The sequence below is a fragment of the Octopus sinensis genome, linkage group LG3 (assembly GCF_006345805.1).
Source record: "Octopus sinensis linkage group LG3, ASM634580v1, whole genome shotgun sequence".
NCBI classification, from domain to species: domain Eukaryota; kingdom Metazoa; phylum Mollusca; class Cephalopoda; order Octopoda; family Octopodidae; genus Octopus; species Octopus sinensis.
The window spans coordinates 145,186,696-145,204,485 of record NC_042999.1 but is presented as its reverse complement, the minus strand read 5'-3'; positions in this window follow the sequence as shown (position 1 = coordinate 145,204,485).

Genomic DNA, 17,790 nt, shown 5'->3' with positions numbered 1-17,790 from the left:
GTGTGTGTGTGTGATTATTTGCTACTAACTCAAAGGTATAATGGCAATTACAGACTTTTTTTATTAGGAACGTGTATTTAGCGAACCGTTTAAGAAACAAGAAATAGCTCTTCTTTCAAAAGCAGTGTAAAATTATTTAACTGAATAGAATTTCTTATATATTATGTTAACCAATGACATGAATTACTCTTTCTTTTTTTATTTCTTTTCGAACATAATATAAGTGTTTGATATTAGTAGAACGTTCTGTAACAAAATTGTGTTAACTTTTAACGTCATAACAGAAAAATTAACATTACAACTAAAGAAGTTTTCTATCGCTTATTGAATAGCACTTATGTTTACACAAAGTTGCATAAAAGGCTGCCCAGCCAATCTATTTCATACTTCGGTAACGATGAAACAAACAGAAGGAAATAAGAATATAAAAAGTCAAATTAGACTGCGCTGATTGCTTGTAATATCACTTGTGTAGCACGGTCAATTGCATTTTGTTGAGAGCGAAACTCAGTTAAGATTGTAGAGTCAAAGTAAATCTATCTGTTGCATAAAAAAAAGCGACCGGTTTTATTAATGTGAATTCGGTATAAGAAGGAAATGTACATTACAAGTAGCTATAAATATGAGATTGTACATGTTTGACTAATCACGTTTTATCTATAAAATCATTCGCTGTGAGTTGGTTTGATAATGAACTTTCAACAAAGCCAAAGAGCGTTAAAAATTTAGAGATAGCAACGAAATATTCTTTTAAATAGTTAGTTAAATCGTCGTTCAAAACTGTATCGAGTATTTTTGGAAAAAGGAATTTAATGCACACACACACACACACGTACGGCATGTTCGTGCTAAATTTGGCAATTTTTTGTATTTCCTTTTTTTTTTTTCAAGAACAGCTTGATATATGGGTGAAAAGTCAATGATGCTGGAAAGCATAGAAATTAAAGTTGTATCAGGTCATCCCATAAGTTCTGCCCGATTTAACCTTTTTAAAAATTGAATGAGATTTAATAGTATTTTGGAATGTCTAATGGAATTAAAAATTACTTTTATGCAATTATGTACATTTAAACTAATTAAATATTATTATTTTACAGAATAATAGAATTAAAATTTCTTTGATTAAAACCCTTTCTAACATGGAAGTATCCAAAGAGCATTTGAGGAACATAATGCTTTATGAGTACAGAAAAGGAAACCCTGCAGCCGAAGCGACTCGAAACATACACTCAGTTTATGGGAAAGAATGCTTGAATGAAAGAACTTGCAGAAGATGGTTTGCAAAATTCAGAAGTGGAGACTTCAGCCTTGAAGATGAAGATCGAACAAGACATCCAGTTGAGTTTGATGCTAAGCTCCTTGAGGCATTACTTGAAGAAAATCCTGCATTATCAGTTGAAGAATTGGCAATAAAGCTTTGTTCAAACAATACAACTGTTCATCGTCATCTTTAACAACATGGAAAGGTTCCTAAACATGGAAAATAGGTGCCTCGTGAATTGTCCGAAAGCAACCGTAAACCCCGAGTTGAAATCTGCTCTTCTCTCCATTCTCGCAAACTCATTTCACCCTTTTTGGATAGACTTGTGACTGGTGACGAAAAATAGATCTTCTATCGAAATGTTAAACGTCGTAAACAGTGGCGTGGTAAAAGGGTAAAAGCTCAACCACAACCGAGGTGGGAACTTCATGGGGAAAAGGTTCTTCTCTCTATCTGGTGGGATTGCAAAGGAGTAATTCACTTTAAATTGTTACCACCTAATGCAACAATCAATGCTCCTGTCTACTGTCAGCAATTAGACCATTTGAACCAAGCTTTGAAGAAAAAAAGACTCTCTTTAGTGAATCGAAAAGGAGTGATGTTTCATCAGGACAATGCACGACCCCACACTGCAATGATCATATCACAGAGGATCGAAGAGCTTGGTTGGGAAAAAATTCCTCATCCACCTTATTCTCCCGACCTTGCTCCTTCAGACTGCTATTTGTTTCGTAGTTTACAGAATCATTTGGAGGACATAACTTTCGCAAGCCAAGAGGAGGTTGAAACTGACATTTCAGAGTTCTTCACTTTGAAACCAAAAGAGTTTTACATTGATGGGATTAAAAAGCTTGAAAATAGATGGATAAGTCATAGATAATAAGGGAAAGTACATTGATGATTAAATATAACATTTGATCACTTGTTTTCTTTATTCAAAATTCGGACAGAACTTATGGGATGACCTGATACTTGAGAAAAAGTAAGCTGACATAGAGGACTGGAACCTAGCAATATATTGGAAAAAAGTCTCGTGTGTCACGATGATTCGCGCCGGGTGTCATGATGATTCGCGCCGGGTGTCAAAATGCCGACATCATGACTCTGTTCAATACACTGTGAACATTGTAAAGGTTGTGAGACATGACATGGATAGCTGTAACGGTGACTACGAAACTGTCGCCAGCAGGAAGGGGCAAAACAGGTGTTCTAACCGTGTCTACCACCGGACTTCATCCCCACATCTTAAGCTCAATTCATATGCCTATGTGCAGCTGCTGGAGACTGCAGTCAATCCCTGGCTAGAGAGGGTCGCTGCTGGAAGGCCATATGTGTGGCAGTAATATTCAACACTTTGCCATACTTTCAGAAAGTGTCAGAAGTGGTTGTCGGTGAATTTCTACGATTTCACCAGCCCCAATTTCTGACCTCCTAATTTCCTCGGTTGTAATCCCATGTATTACTATGTGCGGGACGCAGGTGAGAAAGGCACCAGCCATTCTGCCTATAGCACCAAGACCGAGCTAACGGTCAAGAGCAAGAAAGTGCTCGAAGATCTTCCATAGACACAGTGAGGAATGCATGTTCCAGATTCTTCAGCCATCTTGAAGCCGCGATGGAAACTTAGGACGGTTACTTTGAGTAAACTGCTATCTCCCAGCCATAATCTAGTTGATATTTTAGTTTTCTTTTATGCTAACTAACATGCTTAGCCCGTGTGTGTGTGTACATATAATTGTACAAAGTGTGTGAGTGTGCGCGACGAGCTTGTGTGCAGTCCATCAGAGTCAACTCACAAAGCATGGAACAGAAAATATGAAAAAGAGAGAGGTGGGGAGACTGACAGATAGACAGAGAAAGTAAAAAAAAAACAAAGAGAGAGTTTGAATGGATTTGATTCACCTTGGCTTCGTGAATCAACCAGAACAAAATTTATTGGCTCAAGCTGCTAGACATAGCAGTCATAATTTTCGTGAAAGTATACCCTACCGACACTTAAAAGAATTCATTATCAGTGTCGTTTTAAGTACAACATTCCAGAAAAAAAACTACAATGGTCATAGCTGAAATGAGACATACATCTCTATTTCTTTCTCTCTCTCTCTCTCTCTATCTATCTATCTCTATCTCTTATCTCTATCTATCTATCTCTCTCCCTCTCTCTCTCTCTCTCTCCCTCTCTCCTTCTCTCTTCATACGCCATGACTACATGACTAAGATACGCCGTGATCTTAAACTTTCATATCAAAATCTATATATTATTTAGCAGGTAATTTGATTTCCCTGGGCAGTTTGACGAAGCTTTCCTAGAACAATATTCCTTCGCATTTTCCCCGGGTGTCTATAATGATTTTTTTTTAAGACAAACGGAAACAATAACTTTTTCTAAGATTATTTTGTGTGTAGATCACGAATATAACATCCGTTTCTTTCTGTGACCCTCCGTTTCTTTCTCGTAAATTACCATCTTACGTTAACGTTAAATACACTGATGGTTAAGTAGAAATTGAGTGCAAACAGGATTAGGCCAAAACTCACAACTCTAAAAGTTAGTAATGGATTTTGATATAATTTTAATGGGTTGTTTCTAAGGTATTTGTAAACCTAACCTATGAAAATTATAAGCGTACACTCAATATTTTTATAGTTATATGGGTCAAAAACCTTGGTAAATCTGACATGAAACCACACCTCATCACCCAATCTGAGCTGAATGATCTAGTTCGTGATCTAACACTTACTAAGCAACAGAGTGAAGACCTGGCCTCACGTCTGCAACAATGGAACCTATTGGATAAAAATGCTCAAATTACAGTATTTAGGAAGCATTCTGCAGATCTACAGCAATTCTTCACTTTGAAAAACGACTCGACTTATTGTAATGATCATTATTTACATTATTTACATTTGACAGATATGTACCCTCATCTTGTTTGTTGTAAACACAACGTTTCGGTTGATATACCCTCCAGCCTTCATCAGGTGTCTTGGGGAAATTTCGAACCTGGGTTCTCGTTCCAAAGTTATTTTCGATATTACTACTACTACTACTACTACTATTACTACTGCTGCTGCTACTGCTGCTGCTGTTGCTGCTGTTGCTGCTACTACTACAGTGACACGACCAGGGAACTAAGGTAACACCTCTTATTTTTCGGGAATCTTCCGGAGTATTCGAAGGTTCCAAGCAATGCCGTTTTCTGCAAGTGCTCCACCCTTATTACAGCCACTTTTTGTTCCACGTACTTCTCGAGATTTTTGCTCACTCATTCCTAAGGTACTTTTCGATATTGTTGTTGTTGTTGTTGTTGTTGTTGTTACCTGGAATCGAACACAGTATCTTGGGGGTTAGTAGCCCGTGCTCTTAACCGTGAGCTATTTCCATATGCTACTCATATCTGCACTCGGTCTGTTTAGGAGGTTGTTGTGTCCTAGCATATGTGCTGCTTCTTTTAGTTTTCATATTTTCCAGTGGTGTTCTCTGTCTATTATTTTAACTTCATCCCACAGGGGGAGGTGGTCTCCATGTTTTTGATCATGTATAGAAAAATGGAGACCACCTCCCCCTGTGGAATAAAGTTAAAATAATAGACAACACCACTGGAAAATACGAAAACTAAAAGAAGCAGCTCATATGCTAGGACCCAACAACCTCCTACGTAGACCGAGAGCAGATATGAGTAGCATATGGGAACCGGTATTAAGGAAGGATAGGAAAATATTAGATTTATAAACCACAAAATTGACTCCATAATTGCTCGAGTTCGATTCCAGGCAGTGATCTGAATAATAATAATAATATAATAATAATAATAATAATAATAATAATAATAATAATATAATAATAATAATAATAATAATAATAATAATAATAATAATAATAATAATAATAAATAATAATAATAATAATAATAATAATAATAAATGCCCTGATGCAGTACCAGGCAGTGGCTCTCATGGCTTCTGATCTTAATTGATTGGAAGTGTTATCATGTACATTGTTTTGTCTTGGTATAAAAGATGGGCTACAGCAAATATTCTGCTCAATACCACAGATTTGCTTGTCAGTTGTTTGACCTTAACCAGTTGAGCATGTCCCTTAGTGGCTGACGATATGTGCATCTCTGATCACGAGCAGAAGTAGTGAGGGAGCATCATAGCCATGTGTTGAGAGGGATTCTTTGGGGTTTGAATAATTCACCTCTGGAAACATGGGTGGTTCTTTCAACATCCTTAAACAACCCTTATTCAGGGACCCTTTGAGCGGAATGGGCTACTCAACCTGAAGAAAATTCTAACTGAGCCCCACCTGCAAGGTCATGTGCTGTTTATCTTGATATGAGATCACCATGTCGCGCACATATGGTTGTGATGCATGTGCCTGGTGTACCCTTATCAGACGGGTAGTCATGATGGGTATATTGGGCTTCATATATTTTACCCCAGTATCACTTTGATGGCATGAACTGCTCTCTCACTCAATAATAATAATAATAATAATAAACACCTTAGGAATGAGAATCCGAGACACCTGATGAAGGCTGGAAGGTATATCAGCAGAAACGTTGTGTTAACAACAAGCAAGATGAGGACAAATATCCGTCAAATGTAAATAATGTACATAATTCCTCATCTCTTAAATATAGAACTGTATTATTGTAATGATATCAGAGACCTGTTCAATGCCCTTGAGCTGACCTATGAACCAAATGAGTGGAGGTTATTCATAGATGCATCCCTTTACAGCATAAAAGCGGTTCTGTTGCGTATTGGGAACACCCATGCCTTCAGTTTCAATTGTGAGAACGTCAATTTTATTCTAGACCGCATAAGTTACAAGGAGCTTGAGTAGCTAATTTGTGCGAACTTGAAAGGACTACTTAATGGACTACAAACTGGATACATCAAGTTAATGTGCTTCCTTTGCAAGTAGTACAGCAGGGCCAGATCAAAACATTGTGTACACTCAGAATGGCCACCTCGGGAAACTATGATGTCTGGATGCTATAATGTAAATCATGAGCAACTAGAGAAAATCATTTTGCCACCACTGCATATAAGACTTGGACTAATGAATCAATTTACCAAAGCACTACAACATAACAAGCTATGTTTCCAGTACCTCAAGGCGATCTTCCCAAAAATAAATGATGCCAAGATTAAAGAGGGCATATTCGTAGGCCCTCAGATTCGTCAACTTATAGTTGAGGACTTCGAGACGACAATGGATCAAACTGATGTAGCGGTCTGGCATGCATTCAGAGACGTATGCAAAGGACTTCTGGGAAAGCATCAAGTGGCCCAGCGAGAGGGTATAGTGGAGAGCTTAATGAAGTGCGACCAAGATTTCGGATGCAATGTCACTGAAGATACACTTTCTTCATTCTCATCTGTCCTTCTTCCCAGAGAATGTAGGTGATGTGAGCGATGAACATGGAGAGAAGTTTCATCAAAATATAGCGTCAATGGTAAACAGGTATAAGGGGAAATGAAGCCCAGCTATGCTGGCTGACCTCTGCTGGGACCTGAAGCGTGACACATCTGAGACGTTTTATAAACGAAGAAGTAAATACTAAAATGTAGGTTAATACATTATATAATGCTAACAAACATGCCAATTCATTATATATTTATGAATTAATTACAATGGACATATTTAATCTGATTTTGGGAGCAAAATAAATTTATGGCATCGGGGAAATTACAAGAAAATGTGACGTTTTGGGAAATTTTTGTTATAAAATTCGAATTTAGCACAGTCAACTTCATAATAAAATGTACATGAAAACTGGGTTTTTTTTTTCTTGACCCTGAAATTTGTAGTAAGTGTAATCGGAACGTTCCCAAAAATATCCCTAAACGCCTGAATAAGTCCGACTCCCCTGCTCCAGCCAATATACTAGCTTTGCTACTGTTCCAATCGAGCACCACTGAATTACCATTTGGGTTCTTAAAGATCGTTCGTACCTTGAGACCCAGACCTATCCAAATCTACACTGCCATTCTTCATTATAAGATCAGCTGATGCACCTTGTAGTCGTCCAAAAGAAATGCAAGTGACTTAATGTGGAAACTTCTGATCTCGCTAACCGTAGCCCTAACCCAAATCCAGTCACCAGAGATCGTCATGCAAATAGTTTTCTTCCTGGGAAACACCAGACCATGTGTATTTATAGAACAAACTCTTTCTACGGTCATGTTGGACAAAAAAAAATAGAAATGGGTCACTGATTTTCGTCTCAAAGAATAGATCTTCTTAGTATGAACGAGTTGCCTGAAAAGCCTCTCCAAAGTTTCTTGTCCACTCTATCTCGGAAAATTTCCATATCTCACGGTAATTCTCACTTGAGGTGTATATGTATGTAAGTATATCTCTATAACGTCACTGGTGCAAAGCTGTATCGGACAATGACGGTGTGAAGAGGGGGGAGGGGGAATAGAAAAAATATGTTTAGATCAGCTTTCGAGGCTTCGAGATGCAACTTCGTAATTTCATGAGACAGAAGACAGTGTCTCTTTCACACACACACACACAAGCACGCACGCACACATACATGCATACACACACACACGCCCTTACTTGGATCATATTTGAAATCACTTGATTTCAAATATGGAGAAGTAAATTAATATTTTACTATGAAATAAACAATCGTATATTAATAGTAAAGTATTCAATATTATAGATTAAAATAATATAATACAGTTGCATTTGCATATATACTCTTTACTCTTTTACTTGTTTCAGTCATTTGACTGCGGCCATGCTGGACTACCGCCTTTAATCGAGCAACTCGACCCCGGGACTTATTCCTTTTTTTGTAAGCCCAGTACTTATTCTATCGGTCTCTTTTGCCGAACCGCTAAGTAACGGGGACATAAACACACCAGCATCGGTTGTCAAGCAATGCTAGGGGGACAAACCCAGACACACAAACACACACACATACATATATATATATATACATATATACGACAGGCTTCTTTCAGTTTCCGTCTACCAAATCCACTCACAAGGCATTGGTCGGCCCGGGGCTATAGCAGAAGATACTTGTCCAAGATGCCACGCAGTGGAAATGAACCCGGAACCATGAGAACTATAATTAAACTTTGAGTATAAATTTAATTGCAATATTTAGAGAACTGATATATATAAACAGGGTGAAGGAATTATTAGCAAAAAAATGTCTTTGTCGTTAGCAACAGCCATTTGCCGGTATTCAAGTAACTGAGCGGAATCGCTATCATGATTTCGGAGACGTACTTTTTAACACTGATGACAGCTGTTTGTTTTTACCTAAGTCTACGAGTGTCTTAAAAACTGATTCTTCAAAGTCCTTCTGTTGTATTGTCTTATCTTCTTCAACAAATAACTCTAAAGCGGAAAAGTGTTTTGTTTTTTGTTTGTGTTTTTTAGTGATTGTTGTTGCTACTACTATTTTGGTCTTGTGTTCGTGACTTCTCTAGATGTTTTTTAAGGTTATAGAGTTTGTGTATTTCGTGGTTGCAGGTAAAGCTTTTATTCTTTATGTTTTTTAATATTGATCTGTTTTTGCTATTGTTGATATACAAGCTTATCTCCCTGTTTCTTAGTTTTAGTTTTGCACTTATGGGTTTAGTTCTTGCTTGTGTTGTTGTTTTTTGATGGTGAGTTTATCGATAGTTCATCAGAACCTTCAGCAAGCAATGTTATCTTTCGATTTCTTTTCTCTTCTTTTCTCCCTCGCCTGATATTTTGCAAAACCTTATCGGTCGTAGATGGAGAAGAATAGCTTTATGACTACATATGTATGTGCATCGATATGATACGTGTTTGTGCAGCCCCTTGTGGGTAGTAAAGAAAATATGATTCGTGTTTGTGTAATTTTTTTTTTGTGTTGTTTTTGTCCAGTTTTGGTGCGTAGGTTGTTCGTCTAATGTTTATGGGCGGGGTAGTGTCAGTGTGGTCGGTCGGTCATTCACAGTATGTTTGGAGTTGCTACAACTGCTATTTTTGTGTTAAGGTGCTGGACGCACGGGGTCAGACAATCATCTCCTTCTCCAAGAAGTAGAAAACTCTCAAGTGGTTCGCGTGACCACAGTTGTAACATTAGGGTCTCTTGACCTTCAGTACATGTATGTGTATACCTGCGTGTGTGTATATGTGTATACTTGCAAGTGCGTGTATATGTGCATGAAATGTGCGTGCGTGGGCATGTGTATGTGTGTTTCTTTATGTGTAGGTTCTGTAGTAGATCACTTGCTGGATTCAATTTCACACCTCTGTCTCATTGAATCCACGATTTGTAATTATTACCATTTTTGGTCATACCTAGCACAGCTAGCAATAGAACTTCTACGCAGTTGATCAACACGCCTGCAGACTAATATTGCAGCCAATGGCATTCAGCAGTAAACAAGAATGACGTCGACAAACTTCAAAGGAAGTGTCTTTCTTCTAGCATGAAAATTACTAAGAAAACCTGAATGATTTTAGTCGGGTTATATAAAATTCTTGCCATCTCATAGGTGTATATGTCTGCTAACGACCTGTTCCCACATAACAGCGTTAAATAAGATTTCTCAGCTTCTTTCCTTCTCATGAAAAGGAGTTTGTTTTCTAATGCTCTGTCGTTTTCTCGCCAGACGGTATTATAGATCCGTCGAACCAGATACTAACGACCTCCTCTTCGACTCTATGAAACAAGGCTTCCCAACGCTGCTACCGTCACCATCTTCAGTATTAAGACTACATGTACACATGCAATACGCGCGCGCGAATACACACACATACAGAGCCGGCCCTAGAGTAACTGACGCCTAAGCGAATCAAATTTTAAACGCCACCCCCCCCCCTCCACAGGGTGTGGGGATGGTAAGCGAAGCGAACCCAACAAGCTGGGAATTTCTCCAAGAAAGTTTTTAGAAATATGAATAAATTTTAGAAATATGAATAAGTTTTTAAAATATGAAGAATCAATACTTAGTTTATACAAATTTAGATATATACAATGAATAAATAAGCAAAGTAAATTCATTTATTATAGAAATATCTACATATTTATACATACAGACACACATAAATAACTAAATATTATAGCGAAACTATCTAGGGGCGAAACTTCCCAATACGGAATTAAAGGTTGGCTCGAAAAAGCGCCAGGAAGATTAATGCATTGAAATAAAAGAACGCCTGCTCTGAAAAAACACCGGGTATATAAGTTTTGAATATTTGAAGCCACCCCTGATTTCAATAATGAATTTTAATCTCCAACTGCGTTTATTCCTGCATTTTCCGTTTAACTTGTACTTTTGTTGACTAGAAACATAAAAATGAAATTTGGTCAATGAATTATTATAATTTTAATATTTCAATCAATCAAATATATTTTTCATATATTTTGCGCGTATGTATGTGTGTGTACGTGTGTATGCACATAATGACTGAACAATAAATTTGAAATGAACTTCTTTATCAAATAATATACTGATTATCGCTGCCTTCATTTTTATTCAAGATGTCAGTCACTTAATTACACGTAGCAGATCCAAAGTGTTGTTACCCCTTGTGGGGGAGGTAACAACTTGGGACCAATTTGAATTCAGTACCAGTTCTTATATTGCTGCATATCAATTAAGTTAAAGTAGTAGATAGAATTTAAGGAACTGACTATCCTTAATATTAGGATAGTCAATTGCTTGACATGGACACTCTACATTACCCTTCTTTGTAATTGATTATTATGTGGACTGATAGACAAATCCGTAAGATGAGCTTTCTGTGATAGCCGTACAATTCTCTGACTCCACTATTACAAATCTTATACTTCACATACACAGATAGATAGATAGATAGATAGATAGATAGATAGATAGATAGATAGATAGATAGATAGATAGATAGATAGATAGATAGATAGATAACTTTCTTTTATTAGCCACACAGGGCTGAATACAGAGGGGACAAATACAAATGCAGAGCTTTTCTTTTCGAGGGTGGAAAAAAATAAAAAATGTAAGATTGCGATCAAAAGGGATCGAGAGGAGGAAAAAAAAGGAAAAAAAAAAGAAAATCGTGTATCACAGAAATAATGGTGTAAACATTGATATAACAAGATTGGGTTCATCCGTGGGAAGAAAAGCCTACAGAAAAGACCACGGGAACCCCAGTCAGGGAGGAAATAAACACATGAGGTCAAAAATGCTCTCTTTCTTTCTTTTTTACGATCTACAGGATCATGCTCAAAATGGTTTCGTTACTAGCACGCACCATCTTTGCAACATTCACCCATCTTTTTTTGAATCTTTCGCGAGACAAAACTTCCCTCTCCATTCTCACCTTCCTTTTCAAGTGGTACTTGAAAAAGTTGATGAGCGATTGGCCAGAGAGGTAAGTGTTTGTCTCTAATCCTTTCGCTCGAGTCCACCACACACATTCTTTCACCATGGCCACCAGTACGATGAAAACTGCCTTGCCTTCCCGGTTGAGGGAAGGGGGCGGAGCAATTCTCACGATAGACTCGGCCGATAGGCGGATTCGTCCCACACGTGACAGCAACCGTTCGGCATAAGCCCACAGGTCGGAAATGGTTGGACATTGCACGAGTGCGTGCAGAACGGTTTCGTCGCTCTGACCGCATCTCGGGCAAGTCGGTCCAGTGTGTCTGGAACCGTGTCTGTAGAGCTTATCCCGAACAGGTAATGCTTCTCGATAGCACTGCCAGGCCAGGGATCTTTGGTGATTGTTCATAGGTCCCGGCCCGAAAGTTGTCCTGAACAGGCGGGTCAGGTGTTCCTCGTCGACGCCCAGACTCTGCCCGAGTTCGTCGTCGCACCTCCCCTCCACTAATCCTCTATAGAATGCCTTTGTTGTGATGGAGTCGCACAAGTTCGATCCCGGACGGCAGAGTTGCTTGAGAGCAACGCGACACTCGCGGTGCCATTCGCCTAGCCTCGGTCTCTGCTTGATCCATGACTGTAGTTCGTCCAAGGAGACGAGCTGCGGGAAAGCGTGCCGCACAAAAGGCGACCACCCCTGTTCACCGTTGTCTATGAAGCGCCGGAGATGTCGCAGTCTCAGCGCATGTCTGCGCATCATCAACCACGGCATGCCCAGCCCTCCATTTAGCGGGTGTTGGCAGCAAATGGATCGCCTAACCATCGGAACGTTTCCCTTCCACAAGAAGCGGAAGAGTATGCGTTCCAGTTTGGTGATGGTAGGGTCGGGACAAGGCACGACGGTCAGACGATACTCGATGACGGATGCGATGTACGCGTTCGCCACCTCCGCCCGACCTTTTAGGGATAGCTTTCTCTCAGTCCATTTCTGGGTGAGAGTAGCCACCCTAGTCGTTATCTCGCCCCAGATCTTCTCCATTTGGAGGTCCGGACCGAACCAGACCCCGAGCAATTTAACCGGTCCGTCCGTCCAGCGTCCCACGATGGAGACGCTGTTGGACGGCATGGGCTTGCTTCTCCAGGTGCCGAGCCGCAAACCCACTGACTTTTCCCGGTTAATTTTTGCTCCCGTTACCGCTTCGTATTCTTTCAGTGTCTCGCCGACCAGCTAGATGTGCTCGTAGCTCGACACTATGACGGTGACGTCATCCGCGTATGCAGACACGCTCCTCCCGCATCCCAGCTCTCGTGGGATGCCCCTCAGCGTCGCCAGTTTCCGCAGTAGTGGCTCAAGAGTCAGTACATACAGCAGCGATGAGAGGGGGCATCCCTGACGAACCGAACGCATGATGTTAAAAGGTCTGGATAGATGACCATTTACGCGAACTACTGAGCGGATGCCGCTGTATAAGGCAGCGATCCAACCGCGGAAAACTGGACCGAAACCAGCCGCTTTGAGGACAGCCTCCAAGTAGTGATGGTCTACCCTATCGAAGGCTTTTGATTGATCCAAATTGATCAGCGCCCCACCCATGCCAGGATTTTTAACTACCCTGTCTATGATGTAGCGCATCAGATGGAGGTTGTCATGAATACTTCTACCCGGCACGGCGCATGTTTGCGCCTTGTCGATTAGTTTCTTGATGACAAGCGCCAACCTCTCGGCTAACACCTTGGCCAAAATTTTCAAATCTGCGTTGAGCAGAGTGATGGGCCTGAAATTATCTATGACGTCCCCCTTGTTTGGGTCTTTCTTGATCAGTGCCACTGCTCCTCGCTTTACAAAAGCAGGAATACTCCCGTTCTGCTGCCAGTTGCAGTAGACAGCTGCCAAGACGCCTCCAAACAAGTCTGGCATATGAAAATAAAATTCGTAGGGCAGACCATCCAAGCCTGGTGACTTGTCTCTCGCGCAGCCTACCATCGCATCCTGTACGTCCGCAGCTGTGATAGGCTTTTCACAAGACTCCACCTCCCTTGCTGAGAGTCGTGGCAAGGCATGCAGGTAGGCACTAAAGTCCACTCTGCTTTCTGACTCACCACTTGTCCCAAACAGTTGGGTGAAGTGTTGTTGAAAAACCCCACACATCCTTTTAGGCTCGAGCAATTCGCGCCCCTGTTCATCTATAAGAGACTTGATGGTGGCTCTGTTGCCTCGTTGCGTCTCCACCACTCGGGCCTCTTGGGCGGCTCCAACTCCTTCGTTCCTCAGAGCACGCATCCTAGCTCTGACAACGCATCCCTCGTGTTTGGCGTTGAGGTGTTAGTCGAGGGCCAATCTCGCCGCCAGTACGTTGGACGCGATGCCAGTTTTAAGTGCCTCTTCTAAAACCTTAACTAAATCTCCCTCTATTCTATTTCGGTCTAATGCTAGGGCTCTACTGTATCTGACTGATTCTGCTTTAATCGCTTTTTTTAGGGCATACCACCATCTGTTGTTGATGATGGTACCCGTCAAAGCTCTCTTAACTAATGTGCTGATCCGGTCCCTGTAAACCTGTCGTGCTGTAAAAGACGCGTTCAGTTTCCAGTAACCAGGACCCTGCCTATGTGTCTTATCTAAGTCAAGTGTACAAGTCACAAACTTGTGATCTGTGTAACTGACTATATGAAATTGTGGACAACCTACACTATTTTTATCTATTGTCCTACAGAATACTCTATCTAAGTATGATCTGGACGACCCGATGCGGTTACTCCATGTCCACATTGGCACATTCGGGTGGTCCAGTCGGTACCTGTCAGACAGTTGGAAACGTCTGAGCAGGTCTTTTGCTATCTCTGCCCACGTAGTCTAGATGCGTGTCCAGGGTGGCATTCCAATCCCCCACTAAAAGTAAAGGACGAGACGTTCCCATGAAAGACTCTAGACGTCGAAAGAAATCTGGTCGGCCTGTTAAGGACGGAGCATAAACTGCTATCAGTCGAAAAGCACACTCATTGCTGCCATCGACATCTAAAACGACCAGCCTACCCTCCGGGTCTAGGAAATTTGCTCTTACTTTGAGATCCAGACTCTTCCGGATAAGCACCGCGGTGCCACCTCCGCCCATTCTCGGTAGACACGGAGAAAAATAAATGTTGAAATGTGTACCGAAAATGTGCTGGAGTGCCCGCAAGCTGTGGAGTCTGGTCTCACTGATGGCTATGATATTCAGATTTAGTGACTTGATGTCATTTAACAGGTAGCCTTGTTTCCAAGGCGACCCCAAGCCACGTACATTTATACTACCTATTCTGAGCATGTTCCGATAAAAGTGCAAAAAAGGAAAAGGAGAGAGAAAAGGTTACTTGTTTTTCGAAAGTTCTTTGTCTTTCACCTCACGGTCTTCTTCTATGAGGCTTTTATACAGTTTTTTCGATGAGTACTTTTGAAATCTCCCTACTGCATCAGGGTAAAGAGATTTCAGGGTGCTGTATGTGTTCTGTGTCACGTGTATTATTTTAATGTGTTGTGGTGGTGTTGTGTGTGGGTGGTTACTTGTTTTTATGTCGTTTTCAGTAATGTTAGTGTTTGACCTAATGTGTTCCATTAGGTCGTGGTTGTTTGTGTTAATGGCTGTCAACATTTTTGTGGGGTTTGATGATGGTGTGTTTGTGTTGATGTGTGTGTTTTCTGTGGATGTTTTTGTTTCGGGAGTGGTGTATCTTCCCGCTTTGTTTGTTATTTTTTCTTTTCTTTTTTTTCCCCTTTTTCTTCTCCCCCCTGTGGCTATTTGCCAATCTTCCGTGTCTTCTTCGTCTAATGACAGATCAGACGAATCGGAGTCTGGAAGAGGGAAAGTATTGGGGTCTATTGTCGACTGTGTTGGTTTTGTTGTTGGTGTTGGTTGGTGAGCGTTTGGTTGTGGTGTATGCGGTTTTGGATGTGGGGTTTGGGTATTTTGTGTTTGAGTGATTGTGGGTATTGTTGTGTTGTTTAGGGTCTCAATTTTGTGGGGATTTGGAGTTGTAATTGTTTCTTCATTTTGCTGGGTGGTGTCTTTTTGGCAGATGTCCTTGGTTTGGGAGTTGGTATATTCTTGGTTGTTGTTGTTGGTGATGCTGCTTCTGTTCTTGGTGCTGCAGTTGGTGTGGTTGTTTGTTTGGTGAGGTTTGTTCCTGCAAAAAGTGGTGTGGGTAGTAAACCTTGTTTATTTGTTTTTGTTTCCGGCTGCTGTTGTTGTTGCTGTTGTTTTCTTGCGGCAGATTTGCAGTCTTTTTTTAGGTAGATAGATAGATAGATAGATAGATAGATAGATAGATAGATAGATAGATAGATAGATAGATAGATAGATAGATAGATAGATAGATAACTTTCTTTTATTAGCCACACAGGGCTGAATACAGAGGGGACAAATACAAATGCAGAGCTTTTCATTTTCGAGGGTGGAAAAAAAATAAAAAATGTAAGATTGCGATTAAAAGGGATCGAGAGGAGGAAAAAAGGAAAAAAAAGGAAATCGTGTATCACAGAAATAATGATGTAAACATTGATATAACAAGATTGGGTTCATCCGTGGGAGGAAAAGCCTACAGAAAAGACCACGGGAACCCCAGTCAGGGAGGAAATAACCACATGAGATCAAAAATGCTCTCTTTCTTTCTTATAGATAGATAGATAGATAGATAGATAGATAGATAGATAGATAGATAGATAGAGATAGATAGATAGATAGATAGATAGATAGATGTTCTTTATTAGCCACACAGGGCTGCACACAGATAGAACAAATTACAAGGTAGAGCTTTTCTTTTGAAGGTTTAAAAAAAAAAATAAAATAAAATAAAATAATAAAATAAAAAATAAAATAAAATAAAAAAGGGGGGGTCGACCAAAAGGGATCGTAAAAGGAGAGAAAGAGGACAAAAAAAGGGGGGGGTTAAAAAAAAAGGGGGGGAGGAAAAAAAATTGATCAATAGGGATCGTTATCACAGAAATGTCAATATGAAGTGTAAAGGGGAGGACAGGTGAGGTTTACCCGTGGAAAGAAAAGCCTACGGAAAAGACCACGGTAACCTCGGTCAATGAAGTCACATGTTATATTTCTTTTTTTTTTTTTTTTTTTTGCAAATAAGCAACTCTCTGTATTAATTTTTATGGTTCATAGAATCATAGTCAAGGTGGCTTCGTCATTCATACGTGCCATCCTTGCTACATTCACCCATCTTTTTTTAAAACATTCACTAGACAAAACTTGCCTCTCTACTCTCACTTTTTTCTTCAAGTGATACTTGAAGAAGTTGATGAGAGATTGACCAGAGAGGAAAGTGTTTGTCTCTAATCCTTTCAGACGCGTCCACCAGATACATTCTTTCGCCATAGCCACAAGTATGATAAAAATAGCTCTTCCTTCCCGTTTGAAGGAAGGAGGCGTGACGATATTAACGATAGACTCGGCTGATAAACCGACACGTCCCACACGTGACAGCAGTCGTTCGACATAAGCCCACAGGTGAGAAATTGCTGGACACTGCACGATTGCGTGCAGAGCGGTTTCGTCGCTCTGCCCGCATCTCGGGCAGGTCGGCCCCGTGTTTCTCGAGCCATGCCTATAGAGCTTATCCCGAACGGGTAGCGCTTCTCGGTAGCACCGCCAGGCCAGGGATCTCTGGAAGTTGTCCATAGGTCCCGGGCCGAAAGTCGTTTGAAACAGGCGGGTCAGGTATTCCTCGTCGACGCCCAGGTTTGCCCCGAGCTCGTCGTCGTACCTCCCCTCCATAGATAGATAGATAGATAGATAGATAGATAGATAGAGACAGACAGACACTCTCACATACGTTCTTGCAGTAATATCTGACTACAAAATATACATCACATTGTTATGTGATTTTTGAGCAGCAAAATATTTCTTGAAGTCGAAACATTAAAGAATAATTTTAACAATTGAGTAGGAAATATTTTCTGAGAAAACAGTTTTGTTTATATAAAATTTATTGTCGAGTTCATTTTATACATTTCTTTGTTTCGGATTGTTTGCCTGTCTGTTTGTTTGTTTGTGTGTGTGTGTGTGTGTGTGTGTGCGTGCGTGCGTGCGTGCGTGCGTGCGTGCGTGCGTGCGTGCGTACGTGCGTGCGTGCGTACGTGCGTGCGTGCGTACGTGCGTGCGTGCGTACGTGCGTGCGTGCGTGCGTGCGTGCGTGCGTGCGTGCGTGCGTGCGTACGTGCGTGC